Below are 14,586 nucleotides of genomic sequence, written 5' to 3'. Positions count from 1 at the left end.
GATTTGGCTCATTTGCTTATCTCCATCTGATAACTGACAGTGATAAAGATTTGCAAAAACAATAGCTATGATGCAACACTTTAAAAGTTTCTTGCACTTCCTGTTTGTTACTGCAAAACTGAAGCTGCTAGCTATCTTAGTTTCCAGAGCTGTCCTGCCCACTAGAGGGCTCCAATAACCTTTCATAATGCAATAGGAACACTGGCTTCATCAAAACTAAACAGTAATTGTGGTAACAATTACTAACTCTAGTGTAGAGGAGGCACTTGATGGATAATTTGCAATTACTAAGGCTAGAATACTTCATGATAAGATGGCTAATCTTATTACTATAGATTTAAACATTTTGTTAAAGCTAATGTTAAAAAAACATTCTCAGGATTCTTACTAGTACGGTTCTCTACACTGACTCTGCTATGGCTGGTGCCCTTTACCCAAGCATGCTTGATTTAAGTCATTAGAAAGCCTTCCATCCCTCACAGTATAATCATCTACATAGCACACTTTGTGAGGATCTCAAAGAACTTCCCCAAGTGGGGAAATTCTCATGTGTTGAGGGAGGGCAGGGGAGACTTTTAGTAATTTGCCTACCATTCTGCAGTCAATAACTGATCTCTCTAACCAGTGCCAGTCACTAAATCCTACTGTTGGTTATAGGCCGTTCCCTCCTATCTCCCTTTCTTTTCATGTTAAATACAGGCTAACAGCCTTTCCCTCTGGATACTTTAGTTTGTTGCTGTCATTACCAACATTAAAAGGAAAGACAACCTGTGGTTGGAATGGGCAAGAACTTAAGCGAACACAGTGTGGTACCAGTTGACATAGCGTCTCAAACACCACTCCAGAAATAAAAATCTTACCTGGGAAAATTCTAGGACTAGCTTTCAAAGGAATACTTTCAAGAGCATTTAAGTATCTTGCTTCAGTGGTTGTTTTGTAGCTACTTTTTGTTTCAAAAGATGAAGCCACAACATGGATTTAAGGGTCTAGGCTCCTCATGACCATGAATGAGGATTGCGGAGAGTTCAGATAGCTAAGTGGATTTTTTCTTTTTCTTAAAAGGTGAGAAGTAACCCACATACTTTTATCTACCTTGCAAGAGGGACGCTATAGATTCCATCATACTAGCTGCCTGGGCATACAGGAATAGTATGTGCTGGAGGTACAATATCACGGGTAAATAGGATGGGGCCCTTTGACAGTTGTCAGGTAAGCCTAGGGGTAGTTGACTCAATTTTCTAAATTTATGGAAGTGCAAGGATTAGTGGATTCCAGGTAGCTGACTGTCTATCCTATTTTGTTAGTTGTGTATCTTTCTTAAACTTCAGAAAATCTGTTGGCAGTCAAATTACAGCTAATTATTTCCCAGCTACAATGCTAGCAGAAGGCTGAAATGGCTCTACCTCAGTTCCTTCCATGGATTTGAATGACCTTGGCCCACTACCCTTTTAAGTTAAAAGGTTCTGTTGTAAACTTGGTACTGTAGTTCAGCTTTTCAATTGAAGCAGGGGTGGGAGTGGGGAAATTACCTTCTTTAAGATGGAAAATTCATGGGTATTTTCCCTCTCCTTTGTTTCCTCCTGTTTCATGTCTCTCATTCCCTGTCTCTTCTGACTTCCTCCCCTTTGTTAGAAGCTTAGTGTATTATATCATTTCCCTAGTAAAATACACGGGGTAGGAGTGGCAGTTCAGTTTAACCCATGAGATAACTTTAACTCCCTGCCAGCCCTAAATGCCTTAGGTGGCCCTGTCAAGGTTCCTCCCCAACTCTGAACTCTAGGGTACAGATGTGGGGACCTGCATGAAAACCTCCTAAGCTTACTTTCACCAGCTTAGGTTAAAACTTCCCCAAGGTACAAATTAATTTTATCCTTTGCCCCTGGATTTCCACTGCCACCACCAAACTTTAACTGGGTTTACTGGGAAATGTAGTTTGGACACGTCTTTCCCCCAAAATCCTCCCAACCCTTGCACCCCACTTCCTGGGGAAGGTTTGGCAAAAATCCTCACCAATTTGCATAGGTGACCACAGACCCAAACCCTTGGATCTGAGACCAATGAAAAAGCATTCGGTTTTCTCACAAGAAGACTTTTAATAGAAGTACAGGAATCACCTCTATAAAATCAGGATGGTAGATACCTTACAGGGTAACTAGATTCAAAACATAGAGAATCCCTCTAGGCAAAACCTTAAGTTACAAAAAAGACACAGACAGGGATAGTTATTCTATTCAGCACAGTTCTTTTCTCAGCCATTTAAAGAAATCATAATCTAACACATACCTAGCTAGATTACTTACTAAAAGTTCTAAGACTCCATTCCTGTTCTGTCCCTGGCAAAAGCGACAGACACAGACCCTTTGTTTCTCTCCCTCCTCCCAGCTTTTGAAAGTATCTTGTCTCCTCATTGGTCATTTTGGTCAGGTGCCAGCGAGGTTACCTTTAGCTTCTTAACTCTTTACAGGTGAGAGGATTTTTCCTCTGGCCAGGAGGGATTTTAAAGGGGTTTACCCTTCCCTTTATATTTATGACATGCCCCAAAACTCAACAGCTGTAGCTGTGAAATCAGCGATCCTTAGCGGTTTCCATTAGCTATTGGAGTAGAATAGAACTGGCAAATACTTCCACTTCTGCTTTTATCTGCTGGAAGGTGTCATATTATCCCATGACAGTTTGCTAATATGTCTTCTGTCGGATAGAATGGCTATTTGCATGGCATTTTCAGCTGTCAGAATCTCTACTAGTACAACAGGATCATCTGGATAAGGTACATAACTGGGCCCTGGGAGACTGTGTGAGACTCAGCAAATCACTTAATTTTCCTTTTCCTCAGTTCCTTGTTTAAAATGGGGATCGTAATTTTTCTGTTCTCCCACCTTTTGTCTACTTATATTGTAAGTTTTTGGCAGGAACTCTCATGTCATACGAGGCATTGCAGAGCGGGGCCTTTAAGCATATTGGCTATTTATTATACAGTAGTTTGCCAGTATCTGCGACTGACACTACTTTCTAGTAGTAAGCAGCATTGGCAAGGATCCTGCAGTGATGATGCTGTTTCCTGAATCTTTCACTGTCTTTGTTCTCCATCTATGTTGTTTAGCCTGGTCTTCTATATCCTGACAATTTGTGTGCCATATTTCCATCATAAGAAGATTCCTGTGCATCAATATCTTTGCTCAAAAAACTTCTGAGGAGATCAGCAGTTATGTCCATCTACACCTTGATTTCCTGAAATATTTTCATGAATGACTGACCATTCTTTTCTCAATCCAATGAGTAATGTTGCTTTTCTGGCACCTGCTTTACCTTGTGTGGTCTCTGCTGCATCCAAAGTAGGCACAAGTTTTCTAGCAGTTGTTACTAGTATCTGATTTAAATGTATATAAAAAGCCCTCTGCCCATTAGCTGGTGTGTAGTGCTAGTTGAAATTAAGTTTCCAATCCATGAGAAATTCTGGGATTTTGGAATTTTTTTGTTCTGAACTGGAATGAGAAATTTATTTTCCTGCAAAACATGTTTGAAAAAATATGTAATGCATAATATAAAATTTCAGAATGAAAAATCAAAACATTGTTCCTTATGAGAATGCTTCATTTCAATGTTTTAAACAAAATTTCATTGAAATTAAAATGTGTCTATGAAAGTTTTGACAAAATGGCATTTTCCAGTGGTATAATGTTCCACTGGAAAATTTTTGACCAGCTCTGCGGGTGTGTGCTGTTTTAGCAGACAATGAACAGCATGACACACTGGAGGATGAGCACTAGGAGGCCAATGAAGAGATCTCCTCAGAAAGCCAGGATCACTGGAATTCAGGAACATGACACCAGGCAACTAGAAGGCGGGCCCAAGTCCTCCAGTAACTGAGCCCAATTCTTAGGTAGCAGCCCAGGCTAGGACTGATGAGGCAACCTCAGCATCTTTACCATTTTTTATTATTGTGCTATATGGCTGTGCTACCTCTGTGCCAAGTACCCCAGGGGTGCAGCCATTCTAAGCAAATGTGAACTAGGAGTCTTTGAGGTCCCTTCCCTCCCTCGGCCCATGCTGTCCATTTTCATCTTTTTCCCCCTGCATTTTTCCAAAATGTTGGCTGCTCCAGCTGGGGAATTAGCCTCTGTCTCATGCTAAAGCCCCAGCTATTGACCACAGAGGGCACATGCCCATCTACCTATTTTCCTTTCTCCTTTCCTCCATCTGTCCTGCCTGCAAATGCACCCCACTCCCAACCCCGTTTGCCTGCTCAATATGGTGACTGGTAGCATGGTGCAATCACAGCTTCTACCCCTCCTACAGCAGATATGAATTGTCATAAATATACACAGGGCAGCTATACTGAATTGCCTTACCTGTAAGGGGTTAATCAGCTCAATTAACCTAGTTGGCACCTGACCAGAAGGACCAATGGGGAAAGAAGATACTTTCAAATCTGTGGAGGGAGGTTTTGTTTGTGCCCTCCATTTGTTCCCTTTCTGGACCGAAGAGAGGAACCAGGCAGGAAAAACATCTTCTGAAAACCTACCTGAAATGAGCATCTAAGAATACAAAAATTGTAAGTAAGGCAAGGAAATGTTAAATTATCATTTGTTTTAGCTTGTGAATTTTCCCTATGCTAAGACGTAATTTCATTCCTGTTTTGTAACTGGAAAGCAGAGTCAGAGGGGAATCCTGTGTGTTTTAAATCTTTTTATTACCCTGTAAAGTTACCTTCCATCCTGATTTTGCAGGTGTGATTTTTTTTTAATCTTCTTTTAAGAACCTGATTGATTTTCAGTGCCCTAAAAACTAAGGGGTTTGATCTGTGCTCACATTGTAACCAATTGGTTTGTATATTCTCAAGCCTCGCCAGGAAAGGGAATGAAGGGGTTTGGGGAAATATTTTGGGGAAACAGCGTCTCCAAGTGGCCCTTTTTCCTGAATTTTTGTCTAAATAACTTGGTGGTAGCAGTACTGTCCAAGGACAAGGAAAGGATTTGTGCCTTGGGGCAGTGTTAACCTAAGCTGGTAGAAATAAGCTTAAGGGGGTGTTTCATGTGGGTCCACACATCCGCACCTCAGAGTAGGGAGGGAACCCTGACACAAATAATGAAAACAACCATTTGTGTGAAAGTCAAGCTTGGATGGAGGCAGCAGTGAGAGGGAAATAAGTTTGGTGTTCTGGTTCCACGAGGTAGACAGTGATAGGTTGTGCCTGTAAAGCTCCAAAGACTACAGCTCCTTGCTGAGGTATAACTGCCCTGGAACTCTCACATGTACAGGAAAAACTTAACCTTAGGGATTGCAAAACTCTTAATAGCATTTCACAAGCTTTCTCAAAGAGAGAGTAGGAACTGAATGATTCAGATAGTCATTGCAGACCCCTATCTATTTTTCCTCTGCACTTTCACCATGTCTGCAGGGGAGATAAAGCAAAATCTAAGACAGGTTTCAGAGTAACAGCCGTGTTAGTCTGTATTCGCAAAAAGAAAAGGACTGTAGCTCACAAAAGCTCATGCTCAAATAAACTCTAGTCTCTAAGGTGCCACAAGTACTCCTTTTCTTTTTGCAAAATCTAAGAGAACTTCCTCGGTTTTTTTGTTTGACGATTATGAGGAATAGCTGCACATTCAATCCCTTCCCCAATCCCCCATTGTATAGCTTACAACTCCCTTCCACTCCTGTTGCACGGCCAGTGGGGACTATCTTGATGAATAACTTTACAGCATATCTTGCTGGTCTGCCCTTAGCCTATTTCAATAAGGCCATTATCTGCCGCCTAGTCGCCAACCTCAGTGTAATGTCATCCAGAGTCAGGACAGCTTAAAGGGGGTATAAAGGGGATTACCATCAAGCTTGCTCCCAGATGCCTCCCCTGCTCCCTGTTACTGCCTCTGACACCATGCAGGTGCCTCCAATGTATACCAAAACTACAAAGCCAGACCAGAAAAGTAATTCCCAGCCCCCTACCACCACACTCTGCACAGCCTCCCAGGCACCACGGAAAACTCGTGATGAAATGTTGGCTGACATCACTGCAGAGTTCCCCCCCAAAAAACCCAAATACCAGAGAGGTGGAGGCAGTATGTGAGGACGAGGACCGAGAGAGAAATAGGGAGCTCTCCAGAAATTGTGGGAGCGGCCAGGGGCAGCGTTGGCAGAGCAAGAAGTAGTATAAAAAAAGACAGGGACGTGCGGAGGCAATACAAAGCCACAATGCTCTGCTGCTGCACGTGTTGCTGTTAAGGTAACAGGCAATGCAGTGTTATAAACCATTACCCGCCATGTTATGCAGACTCTGGACAATACAGGCTTCTGGGGACAACAGTACCTCCTCCCTGCTGTACCTTCACAGCAGTGCTCCCAGGGGCCATCTTTTCACAGACCCAAGCTCGCTGCAATGAGAACAGATGCACCTAGGAACTGAGTTCTTGTGAGCCCTCTAGCACCCTGATAACTTCAAGCCTTGCCACCCAACACCAGAAGGCACACGAACAAGAAGAGGCAGAGGCATTGTGACTTTAAGCCATCCTCACCCTTCCACCCATGATGTGCCCCACACTGCTCCACTTTCATGTCTTGTGTGACATTCTATACCTTGGGGAAGCACCCTATAACCCCCATATTCCTCATTTAAATATAATTGTGAAATTGCATATAAAGCATGCCATGTGAGGTTTCATGGGAAAGGTTATGATCTGCTGAAAGCCATTGTTCCATCCAAATGTGTATATCATTAGTGTAGATGAAGTTATGAGATTCATAGATATTTAGGTCAGAAGGGACCATTATGATCATCTAGTCTGACCTCCTGCACAACGCAGGCCACAGAATTTCACCCACCACTCCTGCAAAAAACCTATGTCTGAGCTATTGAAGTCCTCAAATCGTGGTTTAAAGACTTCAAGGAGCAGAGAATCCTCCAGCAAGTGACCTGTGCCCCAAGCTACAGAGGAAGTTGAACAACCTTCAGGGCCTCTTCCAATCTGCCCTGGAGGAAAATTCCTTCCCGACCCCCAATATGGCGATCAGCGAAACCCTGAGCATAGGGGCAAGATTCACCAGCCAGACACTACAGAAAATTCTTTCCTGGGTAACTCAGATCCCACCCCATCTAATATCCCAGATTGTGTTCTATATATACTAAAATATGCTATGAGTTGGGGAATTGCCCAGATATTAGATCCTCACGGACCAGCGAGCTAACCAATGCCCAGGCGGGTGTCGAACAACCATCAACAGCCATTGTCCACAAGGGAGTTACAATTCAATCCCTCACTTGCATAAGGCCACACCAGGAGAATTGCTCAACCTTGCCTGGTGGCTCAGTAATGCCCACCAGACATGCCTGAACTTGTGTTCTCCACGCACGTGGACTGAGGGTATAAAACAGAACTCAGGACCTCATGTTTGGCCTTTCTCCTGACCCCACCTATGCTGCAAGCAACAAAAACACTCAAAAGACTGAAGAGTCCAACAGAGGAGACTGGCCCAGATTTCAAGCGTGAAACCTGTGTACTATGAACTGCAATATCCAGTGCGGTGAGAAAAACTGCTTAATCTAGATGTTGTCCAGTCTAATAGGGTTGAGAGTTTAGTCTGCATGCTTATATTTTATTTTGGTAACCACTCTGACTTTTTGTCTATCAGTTATAATCACTTAAAATCTATCTTTTGTAGTCAATAAACTTGTTTTACTGTTTATCTTTACCAATGAGTTTGCCTAAAGTGTTTGGTTAATCTACTCGGGTTTGCAAAGGCTGGTATATATCCACTTTCCATTGATGAAGTGGTGAACCAACTAATTAACTTGCACTGCTTGTCTTGAGCAGTGCAAGATAGTATATTCCTGAGGTACACGGCTGGGAGCTGGGGGGATTTGGCTGGTACCTTACTCTGTGTGATTCATGAGTGGCTCTGGGAGCATCATGCAATCCAACGGGGTGTGGGGTTCCCCATGCGGTTGTTCTGAGCGATGATAGAGCCCAAAGGGGTTTTCTGCTTGATAAGGGGGCACAGCAGTCCCACAGTCCCAGGCTGCACCCCAGGGATCCCATCACATCTTATTTCACTGGTTTAAACATTTCTTTGTAGTTGTTAGACGATAGATTTTTGTTTCATAATTAAAAAAAACCCTGTTTCATTATGGTTTCAGTTAAAGATTATTTGTGTTACATCATAGACTGTTTAATAATAAAAACCTTGAAAACTTTATTCATAAGGTGTCAACAATGCATTTTACACAGAAAATAATTTTTAAATAAAAGCATAAGAATGGCCATACTGGGTCAGACCAATGGTCCATCTAGCCCAGTATCCTGTCTTCCAACAGTGGCCAGTGCCACATGCTTCAGAGAGAATGAACAGAACAGGGCAGTTATCAAGTGGTCCATCCCCTGTCCAGTCCCAGCTTCTGGCATGCAGAGGGTTAGGGAAATCCAAACCATGGGGTTGCATCCCTGACCATCTTAGCTAATAGCCATTGATGGACCTATCCTCCATGAATTTATCTAGTTCTTTTTTTAACCCAGTTATACTTGAGGCCTTCACAACATCCCCTGGCAAGGAGTTCCACGGGTTGACTGTGTGTGGAATGAAGAAGTACTTCTGTTTGTTTTAAACCTTCAGCCTATACCCTATTCACTTTCTCCACACCATTCATGATTTTATAGACCACTAACATAGTCGTCTAAACTGAACAGCTCCAGTCATTTTAATCTCTCATTGCATAGAAGCTGTTCCATACCAGTAATGCAGCTGTTCCATACCCATAATGCATATGGTTTTACAAAAGTATCTAATCAACGACAGAAGGTGAAATAAGGATTGCCACAACATTACACCTCCACTACCCATAAACAACACTGAATTGCTCACATCCCACCCTGCACTCCACAAGATAACAGTTGGATGTACAGCTGCACAGTTTCAGACCTGAGACTCAAAATAAGAGCAATAGGCATTCCAGACACAATTGCCCTGCCTGTTACCATTTTCTATGGAATGCCTTGCAACCTGCTCATATCACTGAGTAAGTCTTTGCACCTCAGCCTCCCACTCATCATTAAGGCATTACTGCTCTCTCTCACAAATATTGTGCAAAATAAAGCATGCTGCTGTAATCTTTAGCAGGCTTTTTTCTGCTGCTTCCAACCTGTTCCATAAACACCACTACTTTCCTTTCAAATGGCCAAATGCACTTTCCACTACTATTCGACAGCTACTGAGGTGGTAGTTAAACAGTTATTTCCTTCTGTCCAAGGAGCTTGTGAATGGCTTCATTAACCAGGGAAACGGAGGAGTAATCCAAGTCTCCCAAGAAAACCAGAGCAGCGTGCATACCATTCATGTCCATAGTGATCCCGGGGACAAACAGTCCTCTCTGTTCAGGTAAAGTGGGCGGAGTTTCAAAAGATCCTAGCATCATGGACCTTCCAGACCTCCCTGCACTTATGTCCATAAACCTACCATGGTGGTCAACGAGCCCTCAGTGCACCCTGGAGAAATACCCTTTCTGTTTATAAATTCAGATCCCTGTTGGGAAGGGGCAAATAATAGGCACATCGGTCCCATCAGTTGCCCCAATATAGTTTGGGAAGCCGTTGCATGTAAAGCCATCAGTAAACTCCTGAGCATTACCAAGCTTCCTGGTGCAACAGTACCTTTTACATGACAATGGCCCTAGCAGTCAATCTCCCCATGCTGAATTGGTTGGCTATGGACCAGTGGCATTCAGCGATATGTGTATGGTTTTTAAAGCTTCCAGATGGCGACCTGCTTGTCCATGGGCATGGGGCATTGCGTGCCGGCACACCATCGCTAAAGCTCCAGGGTTAGTTTAACACATATCTCCAAAAAGGTCACCTTCCTCACCCTGAAAATCTTTTGCCCCTGCAGGTTATCGCAGGTCTGCAGAATGATTCTTTGCCACCAGTCCACACTGGTTTCCCAACCCAGAAATGGCATTGAATGGTGTGAAGTTGCACCACAAATCTGTCCTGTACTATCAGTTGATGGGGGTCCTCCTCTTCTTCCATGTCCTTCTCTCGCTTCTTCCTGCTGCTGGAGGAGCTGCTGCTGCTGCCACGTCATCTGCTCAGTGCTGTGACAGGCAAAGTCCAAAGCCGAATTCTTCTGGCTGAAATACAGCTCAAGCTGCCTCTACGTATTCACAGTTGCAAGCATACTGGCACGGAGCATTGTTGGGTCCATGCTGGCCACAGCAATTAAAAAATGGCCTAGTCCACCAGAAAGGAAGTATGAGTTGGAGACAGAGGAGACATGGGATTTTTTTAAAAAATTATCTCCTTGCATCCCACAATGCATCCCACAATGAACAGCAAGAAAAATCCTAAATGCAAACTGCTGAGCAACGAAGTAAAGGACCAAGGGATACCCTCCGAGAACGTCATGCCCTGAGTATGCAGCAAGCTGTCACTGTGTGTACACAACGATGTTCATTGAAAGAGGGCAAACCCTGCCATGTGTACACTATGAGTGCAGCTTATGTTGTGTGTAACTGACACACATCAAAAAGCTAGGGATTAAGCCCCCTATATAGGCAAGCCCTGAATGGATGTAATTTACACATTCTTCCTGCCCCCAGCACTTCATCAGATAAATTACACCAGAATAGAATCTAATTTGAATAAGCCCTTCCAGGTTCAGCTGGGCATCTAAGAGGAAGCAGAGCCCATGGAGATGAAATTTAGGAGTTGCTACATAGGTGAGGACCATGCAGTAAGAGAGTGTAGAAAAGGTGTTAAGAAAGAAATAGCTTTATGCAGAAATTAGTACATAAATATTTGTGCCTGGAGTGGACAAACAAAGGCAGCAAAAGAAATGTCGGCTATGAATCTATTAAAATTACTTTGGCACTGAGAAATCATTACCAGGTACAAACACTAGCTAGATAGATGCTGTTGGTGCATGGGCCTTCCTCGTTTGCAAACCCTCTTGCTTTTCAAAATTGTGATACTTGTTAATATTTCTGCAGAGAACAGAGTTGAAAAAGATGGCAACTGAGGTTCAGAAGTTAGACATTGTTTATCAGTATTCAGTAGCTTTGCAAACTGTTTGTGTGTGTCTCTCTCTCTTCCTGTTGCTAGTAGGATGTTCCTACGCAAACCCTCCAGGGCCAGAATGTTCCTTCTTGCTTCATAGTTGGTGTTTTGCTCTTCTCAAAAAGCTAAAGGAGCTGTTGACTCATTCACCGCAGTAATGCATGCCATGTAAGATCGTAGATATAGATAAGACCCTTGACTAATGGAGGAACAGATATTTCTGATTACAGGGGGATACTAGAACGAGGGGGATTCCTCCAATAGTTTCTCAGGGAGTTGCTATTGTCTCCCCAGCTATACCAATTTCTAATCCAGCCTGTGATGTTACCTCTATGAAGAGCAGCAGGGTCTTGATTAATGCAGAGTATGCAGGAGAGGAAGCTATGCTCTCAGGCAGACCCAATATGAAGGTGAGTCAGAGGGCAACTGGCAGTCATATGTCCTCAAGTCTAGGTTTGCAGGGAGTGTAGGATGGAGTTTGGACTTTGGATGCGCCAATAATAAATGTTAACTTGAGCCTGTGATAAGACAGCCCTTTACTTATCATTCTCATATTATTACTCCTTACCCAAAAGCATTACTTGCACGCTATCAAATGCAATAAGAGATTGTGCAAAAGTTTACTATTTTATTATTCAGTGAGTGTTTTTCTTGATTTGAACTATTTGGAATTATTTTATTACTGCCAGGGCCGAAGTATGTAAAACAGATTACATGTATTACATTTCACATTACCCTTTTCCTAAAGCTCTTTCTCACCGACTTTGCACATGCTCCTTATTTTGAATGGCTTGACGGGTCGTTCTCCTTACTGCAATGAGGGCATACTGGTGATGGAAACCTTCCTCCCTCTAGTTATCTTGGTGGTGGTCTTTTGGTGCTAAAAATGTTAGTGTGAATAGCACCCAAATAAGAAAGAAAAAAAGAAGTTTACTATGATGGAATACACTCCGTATTCACACCCTACGTATCACTGTAATAATCTTTGTACAAAGTATGCCTATGGAGGTATCATTTGAAAACTCATAATTGGCTGGACAGTATTGTCCTGATAAAATATGTTTGGGCACCTTGTATGTGAAGTTATAAGATTCTCATGCATGATGTTATTAACCCGTGTTCCAAAGCCCATAGCCCTGCCCAAGCAGATGTTGCAAACAGGTCTGTCCTAAATAAAGGAATATATGCTTGCCTTAATTTGAATTTAAACAATAAACAGAATCATCAAGCAGGAAGGGGAAACAAAGGAAGCTCAAACAGATGGAAAAAACCAGCAGGGAATAGCCTTCCACATAAACTCTTTGTGTCCTGGGTCTCACCTGGAAATGTTTTTCAAGAGGGGGACTGAAACTATAAAAAAGAGGCACAAACACCCCAAAGGACCCGCCTTCCTCCCTGTCTGTCTCTGGCATTGCACCTCAGAAGACAAAGGAAAACAGCCATTGGACTATAGGTGTAGAGCACGGGGGGTGGCAGTCCTGACCTAAAGAGTTTGGTCAGTAATCTGGGGGAGCATGAAAGCCTGTTGGAACAAGAGAGTTTCTTAAATAAATACTAGAAAGTGTTTTATCTTTATTTTTCTTGTAACCATTTTTTATTTTTATGCCTCATTACTTGTACTCACTTAAAATCTATTTCCTTCTTTAAAATCTATATAAAAAGGCTTGGAAAGATTAGATTTTTATCTGTAAATGTTGATTAATGTCAATTTCACCATATGCACACAAATCAACAAAAAATATTTCCACCAATAATAACTGAAATTTTCAGATAGGCAACATAAGAAAAATGCTGCTTCAGAACTTAATAGAGTTTGATGTAAGGCTAAAATTTTGACATACAGTGTTGACAATTTGTGTTGTAACAATTATAAAACTTTAATTTTTGAATCTCAGTGTGTACTGTCATTAAACAATTATTGTCTGACCCTCGATAATTTCCCGCAACTGTGAAAATGTAAAATTGATTAAAATTGAAAAAATGCTTAAAAGTAAACATCAATATTATCTGTCAAAATTATTTTTAAAAAATCAAATTCTGCCAAGCCTAGAGAGAGAGCGATAGAGAAACATAGGTATATATCTACACTGCTTAACCTAGAATTGCAACGCTCTGTTGCCCATTAACTATTCTCTGAGCCAGAGGAATGCAGATTGGCCTGTCCAAGGCAGCACCTAGCACAATAGGGTCCTGGTCCATGAGTGGAGCTCCTAGGTACGACAATAATACAAACAAATAATAATTTTAAGATATCACTGTCCCTGTAAAGGTACTAAGCAATCCCCATTACAACACACTTAGTTTTCACATGTATACCTTTCCAAAATAATAACCTCATGGCTGAGCTCTTCCGTGGCTGATCTTTGCCTAAAAGTGTTTTTGTTGTTTTATTTTGAAAAGGTTGAGTAAAATCATTGGCTGAGTTTAGTTATGACAGAATGAGGAGAAATACATTTTTCCACTGATAAAAAGTCCACAGTTATACTAGATAGGATTTTTAAATATGATTATAGAAGGAAATATATATGTTTATATATATATATATACACAGACACACATAGAAAGGTGTTTCAAGACAAATAATAGCAGCAGCAAAGGGAGTAATTATTATTAATTATTATAGTAACATCCAAATGTTTACCTCATCCTCCTCTCAACCACTTTAGTGAAGGGTGAATTTCAACAAGTAATTGGGACTAGCTCAATTCTAAGTGTAGGCAATTTCTACTTTCCCATATTTTTCTCTTTCAGAGCAACAAAAAAATTAAAGGCAAACAACTATGTTAAAGCTACTTTAAGACTGCAGTTAAATTGCAAAAGGTCAAGAAATACAAAAGTTAATGTTTCAATAACCATGTACACTTGACTAGATTGCATAGGTGTTGTATTATATTGGACCTATTTTTCTGGCGGAATTTACTATACTACCATAAAATATACATGATTTACGTATGTCATGTTTACAATTAATTCTGGGGTTTGAATCTACTTGTATTTCGTTTGATGTTCGTTAATTAATTTTACATAAGCAGAGATGCAGGTAATTAATTTTAAAAAAATCAGTTTTCAAAATAAAATGTTTACCCAGTTGGTTGTCCATCAGAAATCTTGTTTCTTCCTGAACCAATTTGGCCAATACCATACACCAGCTAAAGGCCCCTAATCTCAATCAAAGTAGTGCTGGTTTCTCAAATCAGACAACTAGAGACTAAGACCCAGATTCCTGAAGGTATTTAGGTGCCCATCTGTTTCTATAGGCACCTAAGTCCACCATTTAGGAGCCACTGACATTTCCAAAGCCATCATTCAGCTGTCGCCTCATGCCATAGCCACCTAAATCCCCTGGGTGTCTAAATTTTCATTCATCAGCATTTTCAAAGCAGCCAACGCACTACTGCCATGTCTGGCTAACAAGCTATAGCTCAAGGCGAAGCCCTGGAGGCCCTGAAGCAGGATTTTTAAACTCAGCAGGGGAATGCCTGTCTCGCCAACAAAGCCTGAGCCTGTAGGCATGCTCTGAGCAGACTTGAGACATGTCACACTCAGC

This window comes from Eretmochelys imbricata, chromosome 11, assembly GCF_965152235.1.
Source record: "Eretmochelys imbricata isolate rEreImb1 chromosome 11, rEreImb1.hap1, whole genome shotgun sequence".
In the NCBI taxonomy this organism is placed as follows: Eukaryota; Metazoa; Chordata; order Testudines; family Cheloniidae; genus Eretmochelys; species Eretmochelys imbricata.
Note: the sequence above shows the minus strand (reverse complement) of the source record.